Source organism: Rhinopithecus roxellana, chromosome 12 (assembly GCF_007565055.1).
Source record: "Rhinopithecus roxellana isolate Shanxi Qingling chromosome 12, ASM756505v1, whole genome shotgun sequence".
In the NCBI taxonomy this organism is placed as follows: Eukaryota; Metazoa; Chordata; class Mammalia; order Primates; family Cercopithecidae; genus Rhinopithecus; species Rhinopithecus roxellana.
Genome location: NC_044560.1, coordinates 119,632,017 through 119,640,946, shown reverse-complemented (window position 1 = coordinate 119,640,946; position 8,930 = coordinate 119,632,017). Strand labels below are relative to the sequence as shown.

Sequence of the window (8,930 nt, the reverse complement as noted above, 5' to 3'; positions counted from 1 at the left end):
TTTCTGTTTCTTCTGTCTCCGCCTGACCCTGTTTTTCATTCGCCATTTATTGAGCGCCTACTGTGTGGGGCACTGTCGTAGGCCCTGGGCACACAGCAGTGAACAATCAGACAAAATCCCCACCTCATGAAGCAGCGTTCTAATGCGGGAAGAATTCAATAGGAAAAAATTAATAATAAAGGACACTGATGCATATTGGGAAGTAATGCGTGTTATCAAGAAAAGCGAAGCAGAGTGTTAAGACCATTCTTTCAGTTCTTCCTTCCTTCAGTTATGCCCTCTGAATCAGTGGAAAAAACAAAAAGTGTATTTTTTTTTCCTATTATCTCGACAACTAATCATAACAAGACTTCTCTAACCAAATATGGGGGAGTTCCCCACGCATACCAAGCACCCGCATACCAAGCAAGGAGTGAGTTCAATGAGTTCTGCAGCGAACACCAGCTGGGTGTCCTCCAGTTCAATTCCGCCGCTGTCTACTTGGAGACGGGTCAGACACCTTTCGCTGAGGGCCCAGTCCCCAAGCCTGCCTCCCCCTTCCCACTACTCACAAGTCCAGTCTCTGGAACATCTGACCCCACCAGCTTCAAATTGGGATTTTCACCACCCCCTCTTTGCAGTTCAGTATTTTGCTAGCGTGGCTCACAGAACTCAGGGAACACTTATGTTTACTGGTTTATTATAAAGGATATTATAAAGGATATAGATGAAGAGATGCATAGGGCAAGGTACAGAAGAAAGGGTGTTGCACCCAAGAACCTCGACATGTTCAGCTATGTAGAAGCTCTCCGAACCCTGTCTTTTGGGAGTTTTACGGCTTCATTACATAGACATGGTTGATTAAAATCCCCTCCCCTCCTTGGGGTTGTGGGTGGGGTTGAATGTCCCAACCTTCTAGTCATGCCTTGGTCTTTCCATAACCAGTCCGCATCCTGAAACTATATAGGGGATGCCAGCTATCAGTCAACTCGTTAGCAAACAGAGAGTTTTTACTCTTACTTTGTAGTTCCTAAGGATTTTAGGAGTTCTCTACTAGGAAGATCAAATATATATTTCACAATATCATACTCTCTTATTCCTATTCTTCAATGTTTTTGAAAATATTTTATAAACTCCTATCTCTAGTTCTGTCTCCCAATCCTGTACCATCCCTTCCAAAATCCTGTTATGCCCTTCAATTGTTTCATGTAATTGTCTGACCAAAGTTGCCAGTGACAAAGAGCATCATAGAAGCTGGGAATTTTATTTGAGAAAATAAAAAAATGCAACTATGATAGCAGCAAATACTAACTGAAACTTTTTTTTTTTTTTTTTTTTTTTTTTTTTGAGAGGGCGTCTTGCTCTGTTGCCAGGCTAGAGTGCAGTGTTGCTATCTCAGCTCAATGCAACCTCCGCCTCCCAGGTTCAAGCGATTCCCGTCTCAGTCTTGCAAGTAGCTGGGATTACAGGCACACGCCACCATGCCTGGCTTTTTTTTTTTTTTTTTTTGAGATGGAGTCTTGCTTTGTCACCCAGGCTGGAGTGCAGTGGTGCGATCTCAGCTCACTGCAATCTCCACCTCCCAGGTTCATACCATTCTCCTGCCTCAGCCTCCTGGGTAGGTGGGGGACTACAGGCACGTGCCACCATACCTGGCTAATTTTTTTGTATTTTTAATAGAAACGGGGTTTCACCGTGTTAGCCAGGATGGTCTCGATCTCCTGACCTCGTGATCTGCCAGCCTGGGCCTCCCAAAGTGCTGGGATTACAGGCGTGAGCCATGGAGCCCAGCCGAAACATTGTTTGCAATAAAATGTTGAACATAAACAATATGGCTCCTATCGTGGGTAGCAACTAGATGGGGCCTATATCAAAGGCAGTAAAGAAGACAGTCTCTTATTTACCAGGACAGTTGTAAAGAAAGGCAGATGTATTAGAGAAAGTATGAAAATATATTGCAAGGTTGCAACAGGCAGCTCAGCAGAGGAGCTGTCTGCAAAGAGGCAGGAGCTGGAAGGGTTTTACAGGGTCATACTGGAGGGAGCTATGAGGAATGAGGTCATTGTGACCTCGAGTTGTTTGATTAGCCATCTCTCAGAACAATTGTTCATTGTTCTTCCCCACCTGGGGCCCCTTCCTCATTGTTGTTTACTTACCAGACTCCACAGCTACAAGTAGAAGAATGGTCAAATAAATAACAGTACGTTGTCTCAAAAAAAAAAAAAAAAATTGCTGCCTCAAAAGAAGTAGCACTCTAACATAAATTTTCTCAGCAAGGCAATTTTACTTCTATAGAAGGGTGCATCTTGCGGATGGAGCAATGGTGAGAGCACACCTGAACAAGGGAGGGGAAGGGGTTCTTATCCCTGATGTAGGTAGCCCCTACTGCTGCATCATTCCCCTATTGGCTAGGGTTGGACCACACAGTCTAAGCTAATTCTGATGGGCCATTTTAAAGACAGCAGGGGTAAGAGCCAGAGTGCTGGGGTGAGCAGTTTTGGCAGGAAAGACTGTTATGGAACAGGTGACTAAAGATGACTTAGGTTAGAGTGGGTGACCGGGGTGACTCAGGATGGAGCAGGTGACCAGGGGAGCAGATGTGAACTAGTGATCAGAACTGGCAGGGAGGTTGTTTACTGAAACTAGGGGCAAGGAGATGAAGAGAATGAGGAAGTTAAACTTTAAAATGGAGAACAAAGAACTGAACATACTGACATACTGACTCTTTGAAGAGAAACTTAGAACTCACTGTCTTGAACAAAGTTATGATTGATATCTTCCCCTCGCTTTTTCAAACCAGACAGACAAGACTTGTTTAAAATAAGGCATCAGTAAACTTCCAGGTTTTGGCAGTCTTTTTGACATTTCACAGATGCGTGAAGAGAGTAGGCATCTTTATGAAACCACCTTTGCAAAGACTGTATCAGTGAGAAGAATTATTACAGTAAACTGAGCTAACCCATCTATCTTGCCTTTCCCTTAATTATTCCTGAGCTATAGGGCTGAGCTAACTTTGGAACACACTTACGCTATAGTTTAAATAACAGGCTTTGCCCAAAACTCAACTGCTTTTGTAAAGCGAATGGGAGCCATCCGTCTGAGAGGAGAGGAGGATGGGTCCTGCTAAGGTGGTGCCATTATTCAACTGTCAGCCATTATCCAAAGGTTTTAAGATACGCAACTTCCCCAATTACTACTGCTAATAACATCACCACTGTAGAACCTCAGATTGGCCTTTTGAGATATCTTTTTGGGTTTTTTCATGTCTGACACCCATGGCTCCACCTGGACCTGATGGTTCCATTTGGACTAACCAACCCAGCTCCCGTGGTACCATCCAGCAGCAATTCAGCCACACAAGGAGAGCTTTGACCCCCTATGATTTCATCTCCAGCCCAACGAATCAGCAGCAAGCACCTGTTACCTGGCTACCCCCACCCCTTCCCCCAAACTGACTTTGAAAAACCTCTAATATAAGAGCTTTGGATGAGATGATTTGAGTACGAACTCCATTTCCCATGTGGCGTGGCCAGCCTCATGTCTGTTAACCTCTTTCTCTACTACAATGCCATGGTCTTTTTTTACGCAGTCAGCACGAAGAACCCCTTGGGCAGTGGTTACATTTAGCCGAGGAGGCTAGATGGTAACATTTTTTATTTTTAGCCATTATCTCTTAAGCTTCTCCTTTTGGCAGAACCTTCTACAAAGCTTGGTGAGAGTCGCGAAGTAAACTTTTGATTTGCTTAAAAACCACATTTATTCTTTGTCTCAGGTGAGCAGCAACTATTTGGGCTGGTGGTGCAGAGGTAAAAGAACTTACCAAGATGGTTGTGGGTAAAGACAGATTTATTAAAGACAGTATGAAAGTATGTTATCAGGGAGCGACAGGCAGAATCAGCAGAAGAGGAGCTGACTGCAAGGAAACAAAGGCTTGCTGGAGATTTTATAGGATGGTTCCTGGGCTGATTGATAACGCCAAGGCAGCAGGGAGCTAACCTGCATTCTTCTGTCACCCAAGCTGTTTGATGATAAATGTTTGCGTGCGTTTGATGATAAGCAGGAAGTTTGTGAGTTATGTTCATGATTTGCTCAGGAGGGCTATATGTCCTGGGCCATAAAGAAGAGCAAGCCTATAGCATATCTGCTTCCTTTTTTTGTTTATATATCCTGGACCATGAAGAAAATGCAGATCTATAGCTTATTTGCTTTATCTATTTGCTTTCTGCTGGTCCCACCAGCCTGACTCCTTTTCCCTAAGTAGGAATCCACATTCTTCCTAATAGGTAATCAGCAGACATATGTCTACCTAGCACACCTAAGTTTAACATAATTATCTAAGTGCAAAATCTTGAGGAATAAAGACCAAAAAACCCTCTACCAGGCACAGTGGCTCATGCCTGTAATCCCAAGTGACATAGGAGTTTAAAAGAAATTATTTAGGCAGATAGGGTAAGGAAATCCTCGGTATAGTTTTCCTTTTAATGAAAAGCAGCCCCCAAGTCATTTCTTTTCTAACAAAGAGCAGCCTGAAAAATCAAGCCGCAGACATAGATAAGCAAGCTGGAAGCTTGCACGGATGAATGCCGGCAGCTGTGCCAATAGGAAAAAGGTACCTGGGGGCCAGGCATGTCCAACATGGCAGCTCCATCTTCCCTTTTGTCAACCAAAAGGGAAGTATACAGTAAGGAACAGACAGCATGGCCCCGGCCAGGTAGGGACCCCATCTGCATAATAAAAGATTAGGGTGGGACAGCCAGCTTCTGATTGGCACACCTGGTCCAACCAATCTTTGGGGCCTATGTAAATCAGATGCCACCTCCTACAAAACCCCGTCTACAAAACCCCGTGCCCTGTGGAAGACCTACCTGGGAGCCCTTCTCTCTGCAGGAGCTAGAGCTATTCTCTTTTCTCTTTTGCCTATTCTCTTTTCTCTTTCGCCTATTAAATCTCTGCTCTTAAACTCACTTCTTGTGTGTCCGCGTCCTCGATTCCCTTGGCATGAGACAACGAAGCTCAGGTATTTACCCTAGACAACGATGCAGCTTCATCAGCATTTTGGGAGGCTGAGGCAAGATGATCACTTGAGCTCAGGAATTCAAGACCAGCGTGGGCAATACAGTGAGACCCCCCATCTCTAAAAAGAAAAGAAAAGAAAAATTAGCTGGTGTAGTGGCATGCACCTGTGTTCTCAGCTACTTGGGAGGCTGAGGTAGGAGGATTGCTTAAGCCCAGGAGGTTGAGGCTGCAGTAACCGTATTTGTGCCACTGTGGCAAGCCAGATCTCACACAAGCTGAACAGGCAGGCCTCCCTAACAACTGTTCCAGCATTGACTAAATGGTTAGGTTAAATATTAAAGGCTGAGAGAGCCAGTGCCCTAACACAAAGGCTGCTGATTTGAAGCATGACAAGATAATGAAGGAATGGTCACACTCCTCATCCCAGGATCCATTTAGGATTAAACAAGTTTTATTGAGGGTCTAAAGGCACTCCCCAGACCTCCATAACTTAGTAGGAGACAAGGTAAGGGTAATCACCTTTGGCACTTGGACCCAACTAGAGTAAGTAAAATTACTGAGGCTCTGGAGAAAGGTTCCCAAGACTCAGACCTTAGTTATAGATTAGAAGAAATTAATCACTTATATCTTTAGATGAATGCACACTTACATGTAGACATATAGCTTAGAAGGTGGATAAGCACTGGAAAACTTTGTAATTTTGAGTTGTCTGGCAATATTTTTCTGGCCCTCTCCCTGTACCTGGTTACAGAAATAAAACTCTCTTCTTTTACATCAACATCTTGTTATTGGGCTGCGAGAATAAGCAGCCTGGCCCTCGGTTCAGTCCAGGAACACCACTGCATACCAGCTTGGGTGACAGAGTGAGACCTTGTCTCTTAAAAAAAGTCCTCAGAGGCCGGGCACAGTGGCTCATGCCTATAATCCCAGCACTTTGGAAGGCCGAGGCGGGCAGATCACGAGGTCAGGAGATTGAGACCATCCTGGCCAAGATGGTGAAACCCCGTCTCTACTAAAAATACAAAAAATTAGCCGGACATGGTGGCAAACACCTGTAGTCCCAGCTACTTGGGAGGCTGTGGCAGGAAAATGGCGTGAACCCAGGAGGCAGAGCTTGCAGTGAGCCGAGATCGCGCCACTGCACTCTGGCCTGGGTGACAAAGCGAGACTCCGTCTCAAAAAAAAAAAAAAAGTCCTCAGATAGAGAAGGCCACACGTATTTTATCCTCAGTTGTCACAAGGAAGATGCAATACATTTATTTTTCTCCTGGATTAGTACTGGAGAAAAGCCTTTTATCCTTTTTCTTTCTTGGCTATGGATGTCCAGTTGCTGCAGCACTGTTTGTTGAAAAGGTTATACTTCCTCCATGGAAATTTATTATTATTATAGTGCACAGATTTTAGGTCAGAAAAATTGGGGGAGGTGCCCAAGTTCATTCAGAGAGTAAGTAGCTAAGATTGGGTTAGAGCCCACTTCGTTGTTGTGTGATTCCTTGCTTGGATTACTATGCACAACAGAATATGGCCCACCTCCCCACAGTTGATCTCATTCGAGTGATAATGGGTGATCCTGAAATAGAAGGAATCTGGCAGAAGGATGGATATGGCTGGGTGGGGCAGGGTGGTGGGTAACAGGAGAGGGAGCTGCTGGAGTAACTCTGCATGTGCTTTGGCACAGGAATGTGTACTGGGAAGTGGCTGACTAAAGACCTATGGATTCCATGGAATGGAGAGGCCAGCTCAGAGCATTCTCATACTCTTAAAAGGAAGAAACTGGAAGCCACCTGCTAAGTGGACCCTGAATGATCCCTGCCTCCTAGTATGTATACTCTTGTGTAGCCTCCACCTACTTAGACTCACAGCTGATTTTGTGACCAAGAGTATAATGGTGTATGACTTCAGAGGCTTGGTTCAGAGTCAGAAGTGGCCATTTCATCATCTTCTAAATTACTCTCTGGCAGATTAATAAATGTGAGAAAGTAAAAATGGTATAGAAGAAAGCCTGAGAGATGGCTGGCTTTGCACCTGTTTAGTCCTTTTCCTTCCTTTCCTCCATAAGCAAATACTGACACATGTACATATAGACACACACAGTGGGATGTTAAAGGGAAACTAGAGCCACTCGTCCCTTCCCAAGATCAGAGAACCTAGGAAAGATGACTTTTTGCATCTACCTTCTGCTCTTGAACTCACAACACTGTCCTGAACCACAAATAAGGTCAAGTAGGATAAATCTACAACTGTCTCCTCGACTCTGCTCACAAGTGTGAAATTCAACCATCTTTGCGGAAGTTGTCTCTTAACCAACCTCTGAGCTTTGCTTCTATTATTACATCATTTTATTTGACCCTCAGGACAAAACTGCAAGCCCAGCATTACATTCTTCCTTTTATGGACAAAACAAAACAAAACAAAACAAAACAAAACTGAGATAGGCATGAAGAAACTAATAAATGGCTGAAATGGCATTTGAATCCACACCTGTCTAACTCTAAAAGTGTGCTTTCTACCACATCACTGTGCCTGCAAGGACTGAAGAATGTGTAAAGAGGCAATATGGTGTGTTTTGGAAAAAGCATCTTTGCAGAAAGAAAGCATTAGTTTCAGTCACATCATCATCCCTATCCAGCAGCAGTAGCATTATTTTACACATATTAGCTCAGTTACTCCTCCCAAACAACTCGATGTGTTAGATGCTATAATCATCCTCACTTTCAAATGTGGAGACCGAGGCACATCTCTAAGACTAGAGTTCGGCCGGGCGCGGTGGCTCAAGCCTGTAATCCCAGCACTTTGGGAGGCTGAGACGGGCAGATCACGACGTCAGGAGATCGAGACCATCCTGGCTAACACGGTGAAACCCCGTCTCTACTAAAAAATACAAAACAAAAAACTAGCCGGGAGAGGTGGCCGGCGCCTGTAGTCCCAGCTACTCGGGAGGCTGAGGCAGGAGAATGGCGTAAACACGGGAGGCGGAGCTTGCAGTGAGCTGAGATCCGGCCACTGCACTCCAGCCTGGGTGACAGAGCGAGACTCCGTCTCAAAAAAAAAAAAAAAAAAAAAAAAAAAAAAAAAAAAAGACTAGAGTTCAGGCATTCTGGCTCCAGTCTCAGAGATGGTTAAGGGTTCACACTCTTACCCACTTATTACACCATAGAGCTCACCAGGTCTGAGGGAAACAGGATCAAATCAAAAGACAGAGTAACTCAGGACTCCTGGCCTGACTCAAGGACAAGCTGTTGCATCTCGGACAGGGAGGGCTTCCTCATTCTGAGACCCAGAATAACACGTCCTGACCGGCATCTGGCACTCGGGACTCCCCATCATATTGGACCACACTGGCTCGGGATGTGTAAAGTCCTGGGCTTCTCACACGTGATGGCACCAAAGCCGCCTAAAAACAAGAGAGAATTAACACCTACCTGTGGCGGTCTGGTATTTGGCCAAGAGATGCCGCCCCATAAAACTCCTTTACATGTTTATAACGTTTTTATTTTGCGTTATCCTTCATAACCCACATTTAATTCGCCATATATGTAATGTTTAAAATAAGTTACCAGATAAACTCTTACGCTTCCAACTTTAAGGCTCCTTCCAAACTTTCTGGTAAAACTGCTGTTCCACGGAAATGGGAACTTAACGGATGAGGGAATCTTCCACAGCCGCACACAATTATGTATCCGCCGCTAAACGGTCCCAGTCACACATTCAGCGACCCACGCGGAGTCAGAAGCGACCACCACACACCCTCACAACAATCACGCACACACAGTGACAGCCCCTTGCCCACTTGGTCAGTCGCGCACAATCTCTCGCTAGAGAATCACACGCAGATAGCACAGCACCAAGAACCCCCAGGAAGGGACCCAGGGACTCGAACATACAACTCTCTCCGGCGCGCAGGGCAGGCACGCCTGCGCGCGGCTCACCTCGAA

At 45.0% G+C, this 8,930-nt stretch overlaps 1 long non-coding RNA gene across 1 annotated transcript; it reads right to left on the bottom strand.

Annotated features, from left to right (window-relative positions):
- Window positions 1–3,815: 3,815 nt before the first annotated feature.
- LOC104680936 lies at window positions 3,816–8,925 on the bottom strand. Its single transcript, XR_750524.1, has 4 exons — window positions 8,553–8,925; window positions 8,160–8,389; window positions 4,945–5,113; window positions 3,816–4,703 (listed from the first exon to the last, which is right to left on the bottom strand). It is a non-coding gene; the product is annotated as an uncharacterized LOC104680936 (long non-coding RNA).
- Window positions 8,926–8,930: the final 5 nt, after the last annotated feature.